This window comes from Phalangium opilio, unplaced genomic scaffold (assembly GCF_054372755.1).
Source record: "Phalangium opilio isolate 3A_F unplaced genomic scaffold, DU_Popi_V2 ptg001170l_1, whole genome shotgun sequence".
NCBI classification, from domain to species: domain Eukaryota; kingdom Metazoa; phylum Arthropoda; class Arachnida; order Opiliones; family Phalangiidae; genus Phalangium; species Phalangium opilio.
Genome location: NW_028324255.1, coordinates 5,138,549 through 5,160,956, shown reverse-complemented (window position 1 = coordinate 5,160,956; position 22,408 = coordinate 5,138,549). Strand labels below are relative to the sequence as shown.

The following is a 22,408-nucleotide window of genomic DNA, read 5'->3' as shown; positions in this document are numbered from 1 at the left end:
GTGGTTCGAGCCCATGCGGGAGCGGTGTTGTGAGGTCTCAGATGTGACGTAAAAAGTCAAAGTTTTTCCATAATACCTGACGACGTTACAATTTTTGGGCTTCCGTTGCGCAACGGTTATCGCGTTCATCTGTTAACCGAATGGTTGGTGGCTCGAGCCCACCCGGGAGCGGTGTTGTGAGATCTCAAAAGTAACGTAAAAAGCCAAAGTTTTTCCACAATACCTGACAACATTTTAAATTCTAAGCTTCCATGGCGCAATGCTTTGTGCGTTCGGCTGTTAACCGAAAGGTCGGTGGTTCGAGCCCATCCGGGAGCGGTGTTGTGAGGCCTCAGATGTGACGTAAAAAGTCAAAGTTTTCCCACAATACCTGACGAACATTTATTTTTTCGGCTTCCGTGGCGCAATGGTTAGCGCATTCGGCTGCTAACCGAAAGGTTGGTGGTTCGAGCCTATCCCGGAGCGGTGTTATGAGATCTCAGATGTGACGTAAAAAGTCAAAGTTTTCCCACAATACCTGACGACGATATAATTTTTGAGCTTCCGTTGCGCAAGGGTTATCGCGTTCATCTGTTAACCGAAAGGTTGGTGATTCGAGCCCTCCCGGGAGCGGTGTTGTGAGATCTCAAAAGTAACGTATAAAGCCAAAGTTTTTCCACAATACCTGACAACATTTTAAATTCTAAGCTTCCATTGCGCAATGCTTAGTGCGTTCGGCTGTTAACCGAAAGGTCGGTGGTTCGAGCCCATCCGGGAGCGGTGTGGTGAGGCCTCAAATGTGACGTAAAAAGTCAAATTTTTCCCACAATACCAACGAACGTTTATTTTTTGGGCTTCCGTGGCGCAATGGTTAGCGCATTCGGCTGTTAACCGAAAGGTTGGTGGTTCGAACCCATCCCGGAGCGGTGTTGTGAGATCTCAGACGTGACGTAAAAAGTCAAAGTTTTTCCACAATACCTGACAACCATTTAATTTCTGAGCTTCCGTGGCTCAATGGTTATCGCGTTCATCTGTTAACCGAAAGGTTGGTGGTTCGAGCCCTCCCGGGAGCGGTGTTGTGAGATCTCAAAAGTAACGTATAAAGCCAAAGTTTTTCCACAATACCTGACAACATTTTAAATTCTAAGCTTCCGTGGCGCAATGCTTAGTGCGTTCGGCTGTTAACCGAAAGGTCGGTGGTTCGAGCCCATCCGGGAGCGGTGTGGTGAGGCCTCAAATGTGACGTAAAAAGTCAAATTTTTCCCACAATACCAACGAACGTTTATTTTTTGGGCTTCCGTGGCGCAATGGTTAGCGCATTCGGCTGTTAACCGAAAGGTTGGTGGTTCGAACCCATCCCGGAGCGGTGTTGTGAGATCTCAAATGTAACGTGAAAAGTCAAAGTTTTTCCACAATACCTGACAACATTTTAAATTCTAAGCTTCCGTGGCGCAATGCTTAGTGCGTTCGGCTGTTAACCGAAAGGTTGGTGGTTCGAGCCCATCCGGGAGCGGTGTTGTGAGGTCTCAGATGTGTCGTAAAAAGTCAAAGTTTTTCCACAATACCTGACAACCATTGAATTTCTGAGCTTCCGTGGCTCAATGGCTAGCGCGTTCGGCTGTTAACTGAAAGGTTGGTGGTTCGAGCCCATGCGGGAGCGGTGTTGTGAGGTCTCAGATGTGACGTAAAAAGTCAAAGTTTTTCCATAATACCTGACGACGTTACAATTTTTGGGCTTCCGTTGCGCAACGGTTATCGCGTTCATCTGTTAACCGAATGGTTGGTGGCTCGAGCCCACCCGGGAGCGGTGTTGTGAGATCTCAAAAGTAACGTAAAAAGCCAAAGTTTTTCCACAATACCTGACAACATTTTAAATTCTAAGCTTCCATGGCGCAATGCTTTGTGCGTTCGGCTGTTAACCGAAAGGTCGGTGGTTCGAGCCCATCCGGGAGCGGTGTTGTGAGGCCTCAGATGTGACGTAAAAAGTCAAAGTTTTCCCACAATACCTGACGAACATTTATTTTTTCGGCTTCCGTGGCGCAATGGTTAGCGCATTCGGCTGCTAACCGAAAGGTTGGTGGTTCGAGCCTATCCCGGAGCGGTGTTATGAGATCTCAGATGTGACGTAAAAAGTCAAAGTTTTCCCACAATACCTGACGACGATATAATTTTTGAGCTTCCGTTGCGCAAGGGTTATCGCGTTCATCTGTTAACCGAAAGGTTGGTGATTCGAGCCCTCCCGGGAGCGGTGTTGTGAGATCTCAAAAGTAACGTATAAAGCCAAAGTTTTTCCACAATACCTGACAACATTTTAAATTCTAAGCTTCCATTGCGCAATGCTTAGTGCGTTCGGCTGTTAACCGAATGGTCGGTGGTTCGAGCCCATCCGGGAGCGGTGTGGTGAGGCCTCAAATGTGACGTAAAAAGTCAAATTTTTCCCACAATACCAACGAACGTTTATTTTTTGGGCTTCCGTGGCGCAATGGTTAGCGCATTCGGCTGTTAACCGAAAGGTTGGTGGTTCGAACCCATCCCGGAGCGGTGTTGTGAGATCTCAGACGTGACGTAAAAAGTCAAAGTTTTTCCACAATACCTGACAACCATTTAATTTCTGAGCTTCCGTGGCTCAATGGTTATCGCGTTCATCTGTTTACCGAAAGGTTGGTGGTTCGAGCCAATCCGGGAGCGGTGTTGTGAGGTCTCAGATGTGACGTAAAAAGTCAAAGTTTTTCCACAATACCTGACAACCATTTAATTTCTGAGCTTCCGTGGCTCAATGGTTAGCGCGTTCGGCTGTTAACCGAAAGGTTGGTCGTTCGAGCCCACCCGGGAGCGGTGTTGTGAGATCTCAAATGTAACGTGAAAAGTCAAAGTTTTTCCACAATACCTGACAACAATTTAAATTCTAAGCTTCCTTGACGCAATGCTTAGTGCGTTTGGCTGTTAACCGAAAGGTTGGTGGTTCGAGCCCATCCGGGAGCGGTGTTGTGAGGTCTCAGATGTGACGTAAAAAGTCAAAGTTTTTCCACAATACCTGACAACCATTGAATTTCTGAGCTTCCCTGGCTCAATGGTTAGCGCGTTCGGCTTTTAACTGAAAGGTTAGTGGTTCGAGCCCATCCGGGAGCCGTGTTGTGAAGTCTCAGATGTGACGTAAAAAGTAAAAGTTTTTCCACAATACCTGACGACGGTATAATTTTGGGCTTCCGTTGCGCAATGGTTATCGCGTTCATCTGTTAACCGAAAGGTTGGTGGTTCTAGCCCTCCCGGGAGCGGTGTTGTGAGATCTCAAAAGTACCGTAAAAAGCCAAAGTTTTTCCACAATACCTGACAACAATTTAAATTCTAAGCTTCCTTGACGCAATGCTTAGTGCGTTCGGCTGTTAACCGAAAGGTTGGTGGTTCGAGCCCATCCGGGAGCGGTGTTGTGAGGTCTCAGTTGTGACGTAAAAAGTCAAAGTTTTTCCACAATACCTGACAACCATTGAATTTCTGAGCTTCCGTGGCGCAATGCTTAGTGCGTTCGGCTGTTAACCGAAAGGTTGGTGGTTCGAGCCAATCCGGGAGCGGTGTTGTGAGGTCTCAGATGTGACGTAAAAAGTCAAAGTTTTTCCACAATACCTGACAACAATTTAAATTCTAAGTTTCCTTGACGCAATGCTTAGTGCGTTCGGCTGTTAACCAAAAGGTTGGTGGTTCGAGCCCATCCGGGAGCGGTGTTGTGAGGTCTCAGATGTGACGTAAAAAGTCAAAGTTTTTCCACAATACCTGACAACCATTGAATTTCTGAGCTTCCGTGGCTCAATGGTTAGCGCGTTCGGCTGTTAACTGAAAGGTTGGTGGTTCGAGCCCATCCGGGAGCGGTGTTGTGAAGTCTCAGATGTGACGTAAAAAGTCAAAGTTTTTCCACAATACCTGACGACGATATAATTTTGGGCTTCCGTTGCGCAATGGTTATCGCGTTCATCTGTTAACCGAAAGGTTGGTGGTTCGAGCCCACCCGGGAGCGGTGTTGTGAGATCTCAAAAGTAACGTAAAAAGTCAAAGTTTTTCCACAATACCTGACAACAATTTAAATTCTAAGTTTCCTTGACGCAATGCTTAGTGCGTTCGGCTGTTAACCAAAAGGTTGGTGGTTCGAGCCCATCCGGGAGCGGTGTTGTGAGGTCTCAGATGTGACGTAAAAAGTCAAAGTTTTTCCACAATACCTGACAACCATTGAATTTCTGAGCTTCCGTGGCTCAATGGTTAGCGCGTTCGGCTGTTAACTGAAAGGTTGGTGGTTCGAGCCCATCCGGGAGCGGTGTTGTGAAGTCTCAGATGTGACGTAAAAAGTCAAAGTTTTTCCACAATACCTGACGACGATATAATTTTGGGCTTCCGTTGCGCAATGGTTATCGCGTTCATCTGTTAACCGAAAGGTTGGTGGTTCGAGCCCACCCGGGAGCGGTGTTGTGAGATCTCAAAAGTAACGTAAAAAGCCAAACTTTTTCCACAATACCTGACAACATTTTAAATTCTAAGCTTCCATTGCGCAATGCTTAGTGCGTTCGGCTGGTATCCGAAAGGTCGGTGGTTCGAGCCCATCCGGGAGCGGTGTTTTGAGGCCTCAGATGTGACGTAAAAAGTCAAAGTTTTCCCACAATACCTGACGAACGTTTATTTTTTGGGCTTCCGTGGCGCAATGGTTAGCGCATTCGGCTGTTAACCGAAAGGTTGGTGGTTCGAGCCCATCCCGGACCGGTGTTGTGAGATCTCAGACGTGACGTAAAAAGTCAAAGTTTTTCCACAATACCTGACGACGATATAATTTTTGGGCTTCCGTTGCGCAATGGTTATCGCGTTCATCTGTTAACCGAAAGGTTGGTGGTTCGAGCCCTCCCGGGAGCGGTGTTGTGAGATCTCAAAAGTAACGTATAAAGCAAAAGTTTTTCCACAATACCTGACAACATTTTAAATTCTAAGCTTCCGTGGCGCAATGCTTAGTGCGTTCGGCTGTTAACCGAAAGGTTGGTGGTTCGAGCCAATCCGGGAGCGGTGTTGTGAGGTCTCAGATGTGACGTAAAAAGTCAAAGTTTTTCCACAATACCTGACAACCATTTAATTTCTGAGCTTCCGTGGCTCAATGGTTAGCGCGTTCGGCTGTAAACCGAAAGGTTGGTCGTTCGAGCCCACCCGGGAGCGGTGTTGTGAGATCTCAAATGTAACGTGAAAAGTCAAAGTTTTTCCACAATACCTGACAACAATTTAAATTCTAAGCTTCCTTGACGCAATGCTTAGTGCGTTCGGCTGTTAACCGAAAGGTTGGTGGTTCGAGCCCATCCGGGAGCGGTGTTGTGAAGTCTCAGATGTGACGTAAAAAGTCAAAGTTTTTCCACAATACCTGACGACGATATAATTTTGGGCTTCCGTTGCGCAATGGTTATCGCGTTCATCTGTTAACCGAAAGGTTGGTGGTTCGAGCCCACCCGGGAGCGGTGTTGTGAGATCTCAAAAGTAACGTAAAAAGTCAAAGTTTTTCCACAATACCTGACAACAATTTAAATTCTAAGTTTCCTTGACGCAATGCTTAGTGCGTTCGGCTGTTAACCAAAAGGTTGGTGGTTCGAGCCCATCCGGGAGCGGTGTTGTGAGGTCTCAGATGTGACGTAAAAAGTCAAAGTTTTTCCACAATACCTGACAACCATTGAATTTCTGAGCTTCCGTGGCTCAATGGTTAGCGCGTTCGGCTGTTAACTGAAAGGTTGGTGGTTCGAGCCCATCCGGGAGCGGTGTTGTGAAGTCTCAGATGTGACGTAAAAAGTCAAAGTTTTTCCACAATACCTGACGACGATATAATTTTGGGCTTCCGTTGCGCAATGGTTATCGCGTTCATCTGTTAACCGAAAGGTTGGTGGTTCGAGCCCACCCGGGAGCGGTGTTGTGAGATCTCAAAAGTAACGTAAAAAGCCAAACTTTTTCCACAATACCTGACAACATTTTAAATTCTAAGCTTCCATTGCGCAATGCTTAGTGCGTTCGGCTGGTATCCGAAAGGTCGGTGGTTCGAGCCCATCCGGGAGCGGTGTTTTGAGGCCTCAGATGTGACGTAAAAAGTCAAAGTTTTCCCACAATACCTGACGAACGTTTATTTTTTGGGCTTCCGTGGCGCAATGGTTAGCGCATTCGGCTGTTAACCGAAAGGTTGGTGGTTCGAGCCCATCCCGGACCGGTGTTGTGAGATCTCAGACGTGACGTAAAAAGTCAAAGTTTTTCCACAATACCTGACGACGATATAATTTTTGGGCTTCCGTTGCGCAATGGTTATCGCGTTCATCTGTTAACCGAAAGGTTGGTGGTTCGAGCCCTCCCGGGAGCGGTGTTGTGAGATCTCAAAAGTAACGTATAAAGCAAAAGTTTTTCCACAATACCTGACAACATTTTAAATTCTAAGCTTCCGTGGCGCAATGCTTAGTGCGTTCGGCTGTTAACCGAAAGGTTGGTGGTTCGAGCCAATCCGGGAGCGGTGTTGTGAGGTCTCAGATGTGACGTAAAAAGTCAAAGTTTTTCCACAATACCTGACAACCATTTAATTTCTGAGCTTCCGTGGCTCAATGGTTAGCGCGTTCGGCTGTAAACCGAAAGGTTGGTCGTTCGAGCCCACCCGGGAGCGGTGTTGTGAGATCTCAAATGTAACGTGAAAAGTCAAAGTTTTTCCACAATACCTGACAACAATTTAAATTCTAAGCTTCCTTGACGCAATGCTTAGTGCGTTCGGCTGTTAACCGAAAGGTTGGTGGTTCGAGCCCATCCGGGAGCGGTGTTGTGAGGTCTCAGATGTGACGTAAAAAGTCAAAGTTTTTCCACAATACCTGACAACCATTGAATTTCTGAGCTTCCGTGGCTCAATGGTTAGCGCGTTCGGCTGTTAACTGAAAGGTTGGTGGTTCGAGCCCATCCGGGAGCGGTGTTGTGAGATCTCAAATGTAACGTGAAAAGTCAAAGTTTTTCCACAATACCTGACAACAATTTAAATTCTAAGCTTCCTTGACGCAATGCTTAGTGCGTTCATCTGTTAACCGAAAGGTTGGTGGTTCGAGCCCTTCCGGGAGCGGTGTTGTGATATCTCAAAAGTAACGTAAAAAGCCAAAGTTTTTCCACAATAGCTGACAACAATTTAAATTCTAAGCTTCATTGGCGCAATGCTTAGTGCGCTCGACTGTTAACCGAAAGGTTGGTGGTTCGAGCCCATCCGGGAGCGGTGTTGTGAGGTCTCAGATGTGACGTAAAAAGTCAAAGTTTTTCCACAATACCTGACAACCATTGAATTTCTGAGCTTCCGTGGCTCAATGGTTAGCGCGTTCGGCTGTTAACTGAAAGGTTGGTGGTTCGAGCCCATCCGGGAGCGGTGTTGTGAAGTCTCAGATGTGACGTAAAAAGTGAAAGTTTTTCCAGAATACCTGACGACGATATAATTTTGGGCTTCCGTTGCGCAATGGTTATCGCGTTCATCTGTTAACCGAAAGGTTGGTGGTTCGAGCCCACCCGGGAGCGGTGTTGTGAGATCTCAAAAGTAACGTAAAAAGCCAAACTTTTTCCACAATACCTGACAACATTTTAAATTCTAAGCTTCCATTGCGCAATGCTTAGTGCGTTCGGCTGTTATCCGAAAGGTCGGTGGTTCGAGCCCATCCGGGAGCGGTGTTTTGAGGCCTCAGATGTGACGTAAAAAGTCAAAGTTTTCCCACAATACCTGACGAACGTTTATTTTTTGGGCTTCCGTGGCGCAATGGTTAGCGCATTCGGCTGTTAACCGAAAGGTTGGTGGTTCGAGCCCATCCCGGAGCGGTGTTGTGAGATCTCAGATGTGACGTAAAAAGTAAAAGTTTTTCCACAATACCTGACGACGATATAATTTTGGGCTTCCGTTGCGCAATGGTTATCGCGTTCATCTGTTAACCGAAAGGTTGGTGGTTCGAGCCCTCCCGGGAGCGGTGTTGTGAGATCTCAAAAGTAACGTATAAAGCCAAAGTTTTTCCACAATACCTGACAACATTTTAAATTCTAAGCTTCCGTGGCGCAATGCTTAGTGCGTTCGGCTGTTAACCGAAAGGTTGGTGGTTCGAGCCCATCCGGGAGCGGTGTTGTGAGGTCTCAGATGTGACGTAAAAAGTCAAAGTTTTTCCATAATACCTGACAACCATTGAATTTCTGAGCTTCCGTGGCTCAATGGTTAGCGCGTTCGGCTGTTAACTGAAAGGTTGGTGGTTCGAGCCCATCCGGGAGCGGTGTTGTGAAGTCTCAGATGTGACGTAAAAAGTCAAAGTTTTTCCAGAATACCTGACGACGATATAATTTTGGGCTTCCGTTGCGCAATGGTTATCGCGTTCATCTGTTAACCGAAAGGTTGGTGGTTCGAGCCCACCCGGGAGCGGTGTTGTGAGATCTCAAAAGTAACGTAAAAAGCCAAACTTTTTCCACAATACCTGACAACATTTTAAATTCTAAGCTTCCATTTTGCAAGGCTTAGTGCGTTCGGCTGTTATCCGAAAGGTCGGTGGTTCGAGCCCATCCGGGAGCGGTGTTTTGAGGCCTCAGATGTGACGTGAAAAGTCAAAGTTTTCCCACAATACCTGACGAACGTTTATTTTTTGGGCTTCCGTGGCGCAATGGTTAGCGCATTCGGCTGTTAACCGAAAGGTTGGTGGTTCGAGCCCATCCCGGAGCGGTGTTGTGAGATCTCAGATGTGACGTAAAAAGTCAAAGTTTTTCCACAATACCTGACGACGATATAATTTTTGGGCTTCCGTTGCGCAATGGTTATCGCGTTCATCTGTTAACCGAAAGGTTGGTGGTTCGAGCCCTCCCGGGAGCGGTGTTGTGAGATCTCAAAAGTAACGTATAAAGCCAAAGTTTTTCCACAATACCTGACAACATTTTAAATTCTAAGCTTCCGTGGCGCAATGCTTAGTGCGTTCGGCTGTTAACCGAAAGGTTGGTGGTTCGAGCCAATCCGGGAGCGGTGTTGTGAGGTCTCAGATGTGACGTAAAAAGTCAAAGTTTTTCCACAATACCTGACAACCATTTAATTTCTGAGCTTCCGTGGCTCAATGGTTAGCGCGTTCGGCTGTAAACCGAAAGGTTGGTCGTTCGAGCCCACCCGGGAGCGGTGTTGTGAGATCTCAAATGTAACGTGAAAAGTCAAAGTTTTTCCACAATACCTGACAACAATTTAAATTCTAAGCTTCCTTGACGCAATGCTTAGTGCGTTCGGCTGTTAACTGAAAGGTTGGTGGTTCGAGCCCATCCGGGAGCGGTGTTGTGAGGTCTCAGATGTGACGTAAAAAGTCAAAGTTTTTCCACAATACCTGACAACCATTGAATTTCTGAGCTTATGTGGCTCAATGGTTAGCGCGTTCGGCTGTTAACTGAAAGGTTGGTGGTTCGAGCCCATCCGGGAGCGGTGTTGTGAGATCTCAAATGTAACGTGAAAAGTCAAAGTTTTTCCACAATACCTGACAACAATTTAAATTCTAAGCTTCCTTGACGCAATGCTTAGTGCGTTCATCTGTTAACCGAAAGGTTGGTGGTTCGAGCCCTTCCGGGAGCGGTGTTGTGATATCTCAAAAGTAACGTAAAAAGCCAAAGTTTTTCCACAATACCTGACAACAATTTAAATTCTAAGCTTCCTTGGCGCAATGCTTAGTGCGCTCGGCTGTTAACCGAAAGGTTGGTGGTTCGAGCCCATCCGGGAGCGGTGTTGTGAGGTCTCAGATGTGACGTAAAAAGTCAAAGTTTTTCCATAATACCTGACAACCATTGAATTTCTGAGCTTCCGTGGCTCAATGGTTAGCGCGTTCGGCTGTTAACTGAAAGGTTGGTGGTTCGAGCCCATCCGGGAGCGGTGTTGTGAAGTCTCAGATGTGACGTAAAAAGTCAAAGTTTTTCCAGAATACCTGACGACGATATAATTTTGGGCTTCCGTTGCGCAATGGTTATCGCGTTCATCTGTTAACCGAAAGGTGGGTGGTTCGAGCCCACCCGGGAGCGGTGTTGTGAGATCTCAAAAGTAACGTAAAAAGCCAAACTTTTTCCACAATACCTGACAACATTTTAAATTCTAAGCTTCCATTTTGCAATGCTTAGTGCGTTCGGCTGTTATCCGAAAGGTCGGTGGTTCGAGCATATCCGGGAGCGGTGTTTTGAGGCCTCAGATGTGACGTGAAAAGTCAAAGTTTTCCCACAATACCTGACGAACGTTTATTTTTTGCCCTTCCGTGGCGCAATGGTTAGCGCATTCGGCTGTTAACCGAAAGGTTGGTGGTTCGAGCCCACCCCGGAGCGGTGTTGTGAGATCTCAGATGTGACGTAAAAAGTCAAAGTTTTTCCACAATACCTGACGACGATATAATTTTTGGGCTTCCGTTGCGCAATGGTTATCGCGTTCATCTGTTAACCGAAAGGTTGGTGGTTCGAGCCCTCCCGGGAGCGGTGTTGTGAGATCTCAAAAGTAACGTATAAAGCCAAAGTTTTTCCACAATACCTGACAACATTTTAAATTCTAAGCTTCCGTGGCGCAATGCTTAGTGCGTTCGGCTGTTAACCGAAAGGTTGGTGGTTCGAGCCCATCCGGGAGCGGTGTTGTGAGGTCTCAGATGTGACGTAAAAAGTCAAAGTTTTTCCATAATACCTGACAACCATTGAATTTCTGAGCTTCCGTGGCTCAATGGTTAGCGCGTTCGGCTGTTAACTGAAAGGTTGGTGGTTCGAGCCCATCCGGGAGCGGTGTTGTGAAGTCTCAGATGTGACGTAAAAAGTCAAATTTTTTCCAGAATACCTGACGACGATATAATTTTGGGCTTCCGTTGCGCAATGGTTATCGCGTTCATCTGTTAACCGAAAGGTTGGTGGTTCGAGCCCACCCGGGAGCGGTGTTGTGAGATCTCAAAAGTAACGTAAAAAGCCAAACTTTTTCCACAATACCTGACAACATTTTAAATTCTAAGCTTCCATTTTGCAATGCTTAGTGCGTTCGGCTGTTATCCGAAAGGTCGGTGGTTCGAGCCCATCCGGGAGCGGTGTTTTGAGGCCTCAGATGTGACGTGAAAAGTCAAAGTTTTCCCACAATACCTGACGAACGTTTATTTTTTGGGCTTCCGTGGCGCAATGGTTAGCGCATTCGGCTGTTAACCGAAAGGTTGGTGGTTCGAGCCCATCCCGGAGCGGTGTTGTGAGATCTCAGATGTGACGTAAAAAGTCAAAGTTTTTCCACAATACCTGACGACGATATAATTTTTGGGCTTCCGTTGCGCAATGGTTATCGCGTTCATCTGTTAACCGAAAGGTTGGTGGTTCGAGCCCTCCCGGGAGCGGTGTTGTGAGATCTCAAAAGTAACGTATAAAGCCAAAGTTTTTCCACAATACCTGACAACATTTTAAATTCTAAGCTTCCGTGGCGCAATGCTTAGTGCGTTCGGCTGTTAACCGAAAGGTTGGTGGTTCGAGCCTATCCGGGAGCGGTGTTGTGAGGTCTCAGATGTGTCGTAAAAAGTCAAAGTTTTTCCACAATACCTGACAACCATTGAATTTCTGAGCTTCCGTGGCTCAATGGTTAGCGCGTTCGGCTGTTAACCGAAAGGTTGGTCTTTCGAGCCCACCCGGGAGCGGTGTTGTGAGATCTGAAATGTAACGTGAAAAGTCAAAGTTTTTCTACAATACCTGACATGATTTTAAATTCTAAGCTTCCGTGGCGCAATGCTTAGTGCGTTCGGCTGTTAACCGAAAGGTTGGTGGTTCGAGCCCATCCGGGAGCGGTGTTTTGAGGTCTCAGATGTGACGTAAAAATTCAAAGTTTTTCCACAATACCTGACGACGATATAATTTTTGGGCTTCCGTTGCGCAACGGTTATCGCGTTCATCTGTTAACCGAAAGGTTGGTGGTTCGAGCCCACCCGGGAGCGGTGTTGTGAGATCTCAAACGTAACGTAAAAAGCCAAAGTTTTTCCACAATACCTGACCACATTTTAAATTCTAAGCTTCCATGGCGCATTCTTAGTGCGTTCGGCTGTTAACCGAAATGTCGGTGGTTCGAGCCCACCCGGGAGCGGAGTTGTGAGGCCTCAGATGTGACGTAAAAAGTCAAAGTTTTCCCACAATACCTGACGAACATTTATTTTTTCGGCTTCCGTGGCGCAATGGTTAGCGCATTCGGCTGTTAACCGAAAGTTTGGTGGTTCGAGCCCATCCCGGAGTGGTGTTATGAGATCTCAGATGTGACGTAAAAAGTCAAAGTTTTTCCACAATACCTGACGACGATATAATTTTTGGGCTTCCGTTGCGCAATGGTTATCGCGTTCATCTGTTAACCGAAAGGTTGGTGGTTCGAGCCCACCCAGGAGCGGTGTTGTGAGATCTCAAAAGTAACGTAAAAAGCCAAAGTTTTTCCACAATACCTGACAACATTTTAAATTCTAAGCTTCCATGGCGCAATGCTTAGTGCGTTCGGCTGTTAACCGAAAGGTGTGTGGTTCGAGCCCACCCGGGAGCGGTGTTGTGAGATCTCAAATGTAACGTAAAAAGTCAAAGTTTTTCCACAATACCTGACGAACATTTATTTTTTCGGCTTCCGTGGCGCAATGGTTAGCGCATTCGGCTGTTAACCGAAAGGTTGGTGGTTCGAGCCCATCCCGGAGCGGTGTTATGAGATCTCAGATAAGACGTAAAAAGTCAAAGTTTTTCCACAATACCTGACGACGATATAATTTTTGGGCTTCCGTTGCGCAATGGTTATCGCGTTCATCTGTTAACCGAAAGGTTGGTGGTTCGAGCCCACCCAGGAGCGGTGTTGTGAGATCTCAAAAGTAACGTAAAAAGCCAAAGTTTTTCCACAATACCTGACAACATTTTAAATTCTAAGCTTCCATGGCGCAATGCTTAGTGCGTTCGGCTGTTAACCGAAAGGTGTGTGGTTCGAGCCCACCCGGGAGCGGTGTTGTGAGATCTCAAATGTAACGTAAAAAGTCAAAGTTTTTCCACAATACCTGACGAACATTTATTTTTTCGGCTTCCGTGGCGCAATGGTTAGCGCATTCGGCTGTTAACCGAAAGGTTGGTGGTTCGAGCCCATCCCGGAGCGGTGTTATGAGATCTCAGATAAGACGTAACAAGTTGGGAAAACCAAAATATTACCTCTCCGAGTCAAGACGACTACTTACAAACTTATTTACCCAGATATGGAATTGTTTCTTAAGTTAAAATTTATGAAATATTAAAGCAGTATGCAAAGCATAGCAAATATACTGTAAATCAGACGACATTTTACATCCAATAATGATATACTTGTACACATTAAAATCATCCGATGGGGGAAAAACGGGAAATGAAGAGATATAACTTTGGAGAGATATATACCTTTACCTGTTTGTAAAGGCCCAATTTTCTACTCCTCAACTGTATGCTCTCTATGTTCAAAGCCATATTCACAACAGGGTTGCCATGTTCTCGCGTGATCAACTGGTTTCACGCCAATTAAATAGCTATAGTCCCATAGAGCTATTTGTATTAATTCCTCCATAGTTTTTTCGCCAAGCTGAGAACTACGCGTTTTACGTCACGTTATCCAAAAAGCCGACTATTTTCTTTGAAGACCGCGCTAGCTCAGCGCTAAACACCGTGACGTCAAAATTCAAAAACAAAATCCCGTTATGCTAACAGCGCTGGGCTCTGCTGAACGCGGCCCAGATTTCCACCATGATTATAAAATCCAAGCCTAATTATTTAAAAGTGTATTTAACTTTCGGCTCACTCTGAACCGTTAATGTCTCTGCATCACAGAAACGAAAACCAAACCCAAGCGTTTACTTTTTGGTTCACTAAGCCTATTGACAAATAAAAGTTCATTTGACCAATATAGTAGCGTTGTGCTTGTATTCACTTAAGAAAGGATTATGCTATAAACAGATGTAGTATAGCTTAAGTAATATATAATCATCCATTTTAAATAATAATATTAAAAAAAATCTTTGGAATATCAAAATGAAATAGAGCTTTAAAGCTACAAAAGTACTAAATGCAGCATAATTACGAAAAATATTTCCACATATTCACTTTATATTAAGGATAAAGGGAATATTATGGTTCTGTAGGATTTCTTTACACATCAAAACAAAACGAACTTTTAACCAGCGCACTACTGTAACAACGGACGGACACACACAGACAAAACATAGACTGCTTTTTAACTCTTTCCGTATTAATTTTGAATTGAGAAACAAGATTATCTTAAATATTAAAATAAATATAATTAATATTTAATATTTTCTTCGTTAGTTATTCGCCTTATTGAACGTTACATCGTTTTAAAAAAGAACAATTAAACATTCTTGAGAGACTTGACTAATATTGGCGTTTGAAATGAAGCATACGCCGGTTGCTTCGCCTTAATCAAATAGGTAGTATATAAGGGTGTCGAACTACAGCTAAAAGCAAGAACAACCGCAATTGCGAAAACCTATCGTGGACAACCCACCCTAGGGAGGCTAGACGTTTCTCGTAACCCTAGCTGATCGCCGCGAATGTCTTAAGCCAAACGATGACGATGGAGTAGAAGCCAGGTGTACAGACTGGTGTCCAAGTGGAATGGACAAAAACAAAGACCAGAAGATGGTGGTGTAGAAGCCAGGTGAACAGACTGGTATCCATGTGGGATGGACAAAAACAAGGACCAGAAGATGGTGGTGTTAGAAGCCAGTGTGTACAGACTGGTGTCCATGTGGGATGGACAATGACCAGAAGATGGTGGTGTTAGAAGCCAGTAAGTACAGACTGGTGTCCATGTGGGATGGACAAAACAAAGACCAGAAGATGGTGGTGTTAGAAGCCAGTGTGTTCAGACTGGTGTCCATGCGGGGTGGACAATGACCAGAAGATGGTGGTGTTAGAAGCCAGTAAGTACAGACTGGTGTCCGTGTGGGATGGACAAAGACCAGAAGATGGTGGTGTGAGAACTCATGTAGAGTAGCCAGTAAGTACAGACTGGTGTCCGTGTGGAATGGACAAAGACCAGAAGATGGTGGTGTGAGAACTCAAGTAGAGGAGCCATTTCCGTGACTGTGAAAGCAGTTCGGAAATGGCGAACACGTTTGCTCCGATTTGGAAACTGCGAACGCGGTCACGTGGGTGTAACAACAGACACACACACACACACACACACCCACACACACACACGGACACACACGATCGTTACAGAACCTCTCCGTGACATACGTCACTCGGAGAGGTAAAAAGTCAAAGTTTTTCCACAATACCTGACGACGATATAATTTTTGGGCTTCCGTTGCGCAATGGTTATCGCGTTCATCTGTTAACCAAAAGGTTGGTGGTTCGAGCCCACCCAGGAGCGGTGTTGTGAGATCTCAAAAGTAACGTAAAAAGCCAAAGTTTTTCCACAATACCTGACAACATTTTAAATTCTAAGCTTCCATGGCGCAATGCTTAGTGCGTTCGGCTGTTAACCGAAAGGTCGGTGGTTCGAGCCCAACCGGGAGCGGTGTTGTGAGGCCTCAGATGTGACGTAAAAAGTCAAAGTTTTTCCACAATACCTGACAACCATTTAATTTCTGAGCTTCCGTGGGTCAATGGTTAGCGCGTTCGGCTGTTAACCGAAAGGTTGGTCTTTCGAGCCCACCCGGGAGCGGTGTTGTGAGATCTGAAATGTAACGTGAAAAGTCAAAGTTTTTCTACAATACCTGACAACATTTTAAATTCTAAGCTTCCGTGGCGCAATGCTTAGTGCGTTCGGCTGTTAACCGAAAGGTTGGTGGTTCAAGCCCATCCGGGAGCGGTGTTGTGAGGTCTCAGATGTGTCGTAAAAGGTCAAAGTTTTTCCACAATACCTGACAACCATTGAATTTCTGAGCTTCCGTGGCTCAATGGTTAGCGCGTTCGGCTGTTAACTGAAAGGTTGGTGGTTCGAGCCCATCCGGGAGCGGTGTTTTGAGGTCTCAGATGTGACGTAAAAAGTCAAAGTTTTTCCACAATACCTGACGACGATATAATTTTTGGGCTTCCGTTGCGCAACGGTTATCGCGTTCATCTGTTAACCGAAAGGTTGGCGGTTCGAGCCCACCCAGGAGCGGTGTCGTGAGATCTCAAAAGTAACGTAAAAAGCCAAAGTTTTTCCACAATACCTGACCACATTTTAAATTCTAAGCTTCCATGGCGCAATGCTTAGTGCGTTCGGCTGTTAACCGAAAGGTCGGTGGTTCGAGCCCACCCGGGAGCGGAGTTGTGAGGCCTCAGATGTGACGTAAAAAGTCAAAGTTTTCCCACAATACCTGACGAACAATTTGTACTCTTTCCTCGAATAGGGGGAAAAATGACCGGGGGATTTTGTCATGAGAGAGCGGGGATTTTGTAAGTTTTCAAAAATGGGGGATTATGACCGGGGTTCTTTTGTCTTGGGGGTATTTAGTCCGTATACCCTCTTTTTTGCATTTCCTGTTACGGGGGATTATTCGGTGTTTTATCTTTTAGTATAGAGTACGTATGCATTGTTAAAAATATTTTAAGGTACCGTATGAAATTCGCTATTGTTTTTCTCTTCAATATTTCATTTCGTTGTTTTTGTTCTCGATATTGTTGCACTTCGCTAACCTTGCTATCGCTATTATTGCATTTCACTGTTGTTGTTTTCGCTATTATTGCATTTCGCTATTGTGTGTTTCGACGAAATCAACACGCATTTTCAGCATTCGACATTTTATTTTCGATATTTTGACCTGATACCCTCACGCCACCGCTCCGGGATGGGCTCGAACTAACAACCTTTCGGATAATAGCCGAACGCGCTAACCATTGCGCCACGGAAGCTCAGAAATTCAATGGTTGTCAGGTATTTTGGAAAACCCTAGACAATTTAAGCTACATCTGAGACCCACAACACCTCTCCCGGATGGGCTCGAACTAACAACCTTTCGGTTAACAGCCGAACGCGCTAACCATTGCACCACGGAAGCCCAAAAATTAAATGGTCGTCAAGTATTGCTGAAAAACTTTGGCTTTTTACGCTACATCTGAGACCTCACAACACCGCTCCCGGATGGGCTCGAACCAACAACCTTTCGGTTAACAGGCGAACGCGATAACCATTGCGCAACGGAAGCCCAAAAATTAAATGGACGTCAGGTATTGTGGAAAAACTTTGACTTTTTACGCTACATCTGAGACCCCACAACATCTCTCCCGGGTGTGCTCGAACCACCAACCTTTCGGTTAACAGCCGAACGCGCTAAGCATTGCGCCACGGAAGCCCAAAAATTAAACGTTCGTCAGGTATTGTGCAAAAACACTGACTTTTTACGTTACATCTGAGACCTCACAACACCGCTCCCGGGTGGGCTCGAACCACCAACCTTTCGGTTAACAGCCGAACGCGATAACCATTGCGCAACGGAAGCCCAAATATTAAATGTTCGCCTGGTATTGTGGAAAAACCCTGAATTTTTACGTTACATCTGAGACCTCACAACACCGCTCCCGGATGGGCTCGAACTAACAACCTTTCGGTTAACAGCCGAACGCGCTAACCATTGCACCACGGAAGCCCAAAAATTAAATGGTCGTCAAGTATTGTTGAAAAACTTTGGCTTTTTACGTTACATTTGATATCTCACAACACCGCTCCCGGGTTTGCTCGAACCACCAACCTTTCGGTTAACAGCTGAACGCGCTAAACTTTACGCCACGGAAGCCCAAAAATTAGATGTTCGTCAGGCATTGTGGAAAAACACCAACTTTTTACTTTACATCTGAGACCTCACAACACCGCTCCCGGATGGGCTCGAACCACCAACCTTTCGGTCAACAGCCGAACACGCTAACCATTGTGCCACGGAAGCTCAGAAATTCAATGGCTGTCAGGTATTGTGGAAAACTTGTGACTTTTTACGCTACATCTGAGACCCCACAACACCTGTCCTGGGTGAGCTTGAACCACCAACCTTTCGGTTAACAGCTGAACGCGCTAACCATTGCGCCTCGGAAGCCCAAAAATTAGATGTTCGTCAGGTATTGTGGAAAAACAATGACTTTCTACGTTACATCTGAGACCTCACAACACCGCTCCCGGATGGGCTCGAACTAACAACCTTTCGGTTAACAGCCGAACGCGCTAATCATTGCACCACGGAAGCCCAAAAATTAAATGGTCGTCAAGTATTGTTGAAAAACTTTGGCTTTTTACGTTACATTTGATATCTCACAACACCGCTTCCGGGTGGGCTCAAACCACCAACTTTTCGGTTAACAGCCGAACGCGCTAACCATTGAGCCAAGGAAGCTCAGAAATTCAATGGTTGTCAGGTATTGTGGAAAAACTTTGACTTTTTACGTCACATCTCAGACCTCACAACACCGCTCCCGGGTGGTTTCGAACCACCGACCTTTCGGTTAACAGCCGAACGCACTAAGCATTGCGCCACGGAAGCTTAGAATTTAAAATGTTGTCAGGTATTGTGGAAAAACTTTGGCTTTTTACGTTACTTTTGAGATCTCACAACACCGCTCCTTGGTGGGCTCGAACCAACAACCTTTCGGTTAACAGATGAACGCGATAACCATTGCGCAACGGAAGCCCAAAAATTATATCGTCGTCAGGTATTGTGGAAAAACTTTGACTTTTTACGTCACATCTGAGACCTCACAACACCGCTCCTGGATGGGCTCGAACCACCAACTTTTCGGTTAACAGCCGAACGCGCTAACCATTGAGCCACGGAAGCTCAGAAATTCAATGGTTGTCAGGTATTGTGGAAAAACTTTGACTTTTTACGTCACATCTGAGACCTCACAACACCGCTCCCGGGTGGTTTCGAACTACCGAACATTCGGTTAACAGCCGAACGCACTAACCATTGCGCCACGGAAGCCCAAAAATTAAACGTTCGTCAGGTATTGTGCAAAAACACTGACTTTTTACGTTACATCTGATACCTCACAACACCGCTCCCGGGAAGGCTCGAACCACCAACCTTTCGGTTAACAGCCGAACGCGATAACCATTGCGCAACGGAAGCCCAAATATTAAATGTTCGCCTGGTATTGTGGAAAAACCCTGAATTTTTACGTTACATCTGAGACCTCACAACACCGCTCCCGGATGGGCTCGAACTAACAACCTTTCGGTTAACAGCCGAACGCGCTAACCATTGCACCACGGAAGCCCAAAAATTAAATGGTCGTCTAGTATTGTTGAAAACTTTGGCTTTTTACGTTACATTTGATATCTCACAACACCGCTCCCGGGTGGGCTCGAACCACCAACTTTTCGGTTAACAGCCGAACGCGCTAACCATTGAGCCACGGAAGCTCAGAAATTAAATGGTTGTCAGGTATTGTGGAAAACTTATGATTTTTACGCTACATCTGAGACCCCACAACATCTCTCCCGGGTGGGCTTGACCCACCAACCTTTCGGTTAATAGCCGAACGCGCTAACCATTGAGCCACGGAAGCTCAGAAATTAAATGGTTGTCAGGTATTGTGGAAAACTTATGACTTTTTACGCTACATCTGAGACCCCACAACACCGCTCCCGGATGGGCTCGAACCACCAACCTTTCGGTTAACAGCTGAACGCGCTAACCTTTACGCCACGGAAGCCCAAAAATTAGATATTCGTCAGGCATTGTGGAAAAACAAAGACTTTTTACGTCACATCTGAGACCTCACAACACCGCTCCCGGATGGGCTCGAACCACCAACCTTTCGGTTAACAGCCGAACGCGCTAACCATTGCGCCACGGAAGCCCAAAAATTAAATGTTCGTCTGGTATTGTGCTAAAACACTGACTTTTTACGTTACATCTGAGACGTCACAACACCGCTCCCGGGTGGGCTCGAACCACCAACCTTTCGGTTAACAGCCGAACGCGCTAACCATTGCGCCACGGAAGCTCAGAAATTCAATGGCTGTCAGGTATTGTGGAAAACTTATGACTTTTTACGCTACATCTGAGACCCCACAACACCTGTCCTGGGTGAGCTTGAACCACCAACCTTTCGGTTAACAGCTGAACGCGCTAACCATTGCGCCACGGAAGCCAAAAATTAGATGTTCGTCAGGTATTGTGGAAAAACAATGACTTTTTACGTTACATCTGAGACCTCACAACACCGCTCCCGGATGGGCTCGAACTAACAACCTTTCGGTTAACAGCCGAACGCGCTAACCATTGCACCACGGAAGCCCAAAAATTAAATGGTCGTCTAGTATTGTTGAAAACTTTGGCTTTTTACGTTACATTTGATATCTCACAACACCGCTCCCGGGTGGGCTCGAACCACCAACTTTTCGGTTAACAGCCGAACGCGCTAACCATTGAGCCACGGAAGCTCAGAAATTAAATGGTTGTCAGGTATTGTGGAAAACTTATGACTTTTTACGCTACATCTGAGACCCCACAACCACTCTCCCGGGTGGGCTTGACCCACCAACCTTTCGGTTAATAGCCGAACGCGCTAACCATTGAGCCACGGAAGCTCAGAAATTAAATGGTTGTCAGGTATTGTGGAAAACTTATGACTTTTTACGCTACATCTGAGACCCCACAACACCGCTCCCGGATGGGCTCGAACCACCAACCTTTCGGTTAACAGCTGAACGCGCTAACCTTTACGCCACGGAAGCCCAAAAATTAGATATTCGTCAGGCATTGTGGAAAAACAAAGACTTTTTACGTCACATCTGAGACCTCACAACACCGCTCCCGGATGGGCTCGAACCACCAACCTTTCGGTTAACAGCCGAACGCGCTAACCATTGCGCCACGGAAGCCCAAAAATTAAATGTTCGTCTGGTATTGTGCTAAAACACTGACTTTTTACGTTACATCTGAGACGTCACAACACCGCTCCCGGGTGGGCTCGAACCACCAACCTTTCGGTTAACAGCCGAACGCGCTAACCATTGCGCCACGGAAGCTCAGAAATTCAATGGCTGTCAGGTATTGTGGAAAACTTATGACTTTTTACGCTACATCTGAGACCCCACAACACCTGTCCTGGGTGAGCTTGAACCACCAACCTTTCGGTTAACAGCTGAACGCGCTAACCATTGCGCCACGGAAGCCAAAAATTAGATGTTCGTCAGGTATTGTGGAAAAACAATGACTTTTTACGTTACATCTGAGACCTCACAACACCGCTCCCGGATGGGCTCGAACTAACAACCTTTCGGTTAACAGCCGAACGCGCTAACCATTGCACCACGGAAGCCCAAAAATTAAATGGTCGTCTAGTATTGTTGAAAACTTTGGCTTTTTACGTTACATTTGATATCTCACAACACCGCTCCCGGGTGGGCTCGAACCACCAACTTTTCGGTTAACAGCCGAACGCGCTAACCATTGAGCCACGGAAGCTCAGAAATTAAATGGTTGTCAGGTATTGTGGAAAACTTATGACTTTTTACGCTACATCTGAGACCCCACAACATCTCTCCCGGGTGGGCTTGACCCACCAACCTTTCGGTTAATAGCCGAACGCGCTAACCATTGAGCCACGGAAGCTCAGAAATTAAATGGTTGTCAGGTATTGTGGAAAACTTATGACTTTTTACGCTACATCTGAGACCCCACAACACCGCTCCCGGATGGGCTCGAACCACCAACCTTTCGGTTAACAGCTGAACGCGCTAACCTTTACGCCACGGAAGCCCAAAAATTAGATATTCGTCAGGCATTGTGGAAAAACAAAGACTTTTTACGTCACATCTGAGACCTCACAACACCGCTCCCGGATGGGCTCGAACCACCAACCTTTCGGTTAACAGCCGAACGCGCTAACCATTGCGCCACGGAAGCCCAAAAATTAAATGTTCGTCTGGTATTGTGCTAAAACACTGACTTTTTACGTTACATCTGAGACGTCACAACACCGCTCCCGGGTGGGCTCGAACCACCAACCTTTCGGTTAACAGCCGAACGCGCTAACCATTGCGCCACGGAAGCTCAGAAATTCAATGGCTGTCAGGTATTGTGGAAAACTTATGACTTTTTACGCTACATCTGAGACCCCACAACACCTGTCCTGGGTGAGCTTGAACCACCAACCTTTCGGTTAACAGCTGAACGCGCTAACCATTGCGCCACGGAAGCCAAAAATTAGATGTTCGTCAGGTATTGTGGAAAAACAATGACTTTTTACGTTACATCTGAGACCTCACAACACCACTCCCGGATGGGCTCGAACTAACAACCTTTCGGTTAACAGCCGAACGCGCTAACCATTGCACCACGGAAGCCCAAAAACTAAATGATCGTCAAGTATTGTTGAAAAACTTTGGCTTTTTACGTTACATTTGATATCTCACAACACCGCTCCCGGGTGGGCTCGAACCACCAACATTTCGGTTAACAGCCGAACGCGATAACCATTGCGCAACGGAAGCCCA

The 22,408-nt window shown here is 46.1% G+C and overlaps 6 non-coding genes across 6 annotated transcripts; 5 read left to right on the top strand and 1 right to left on the bottom strand.

Moving 5' to 3' along the window:
* The first annotated feature begins 392 nt into the window (after positions 1-392).
* Positions 393-465, top strand: TRNAS-GCU (transfer RNA serine (anticodon GCU)). Its single transcript has one exon. It is a non-coding gene; the product is annotated as a tRNA-Ser (tRNA).
* Positions 466-2,007: 1,542 nt separating this feature from the next.
* On the top strand, positions 2,008-2,080 carry TRNAS-GCU (transfer RNA serine (anticodon GCU)). Its single transcript has one exon. It is a non-coding gene; the product is annotated as a tRNA-Ser (tRNA).
* A 3,010-nt stretch (positions 2,081-5,090) lies between these two features.
* On the top strand, positions 5,091-5,163 carry TRNAY-GUA (transfer RNA tyrosine (anticodon GUA)). Its single transcript has one exon. It is a non-coding gene; the product is annotated as a tRNA-Tyr (tRNA).
* A 1,395-nt stretch (positions 5,164-6,558) lies between these two features.
* TRNAY-GUA (transfer RNA tyrosine (anticodon GUA)) lies at positions 6,559-6,631 on the top strand. Its single transcript has one exon. It is a non-coding gene; the product is annotated as a tRNA-Tyr (tRNA).
* A 2,423-nt stretch (positions 6,632-9,054) lies between these two features.
* On the top strand, positions 9,055-9,127 carry TRNAY-GUA (transfer RNA tyrosine (anticodon GUA)). Its single transcript has one exon. It is a non-coding gene; the product is annotated as a tRNA-Tyr (tRNA).
* A 7,627-nt stretch (positions 9,128-16,754) lies between these two features.
* On the bottom strand, positions 16,755-16,827 carry TRNAN-AUU (transfer RNA asparagine (anticodon AUU)). The gene has a single exon. It is a non-coding gene; the product is annotated as a tRNA-Asn (tRNA).
* Between the last annotated feature and the right edge of the window lie 5,581 nt (positions 16,828-22,408).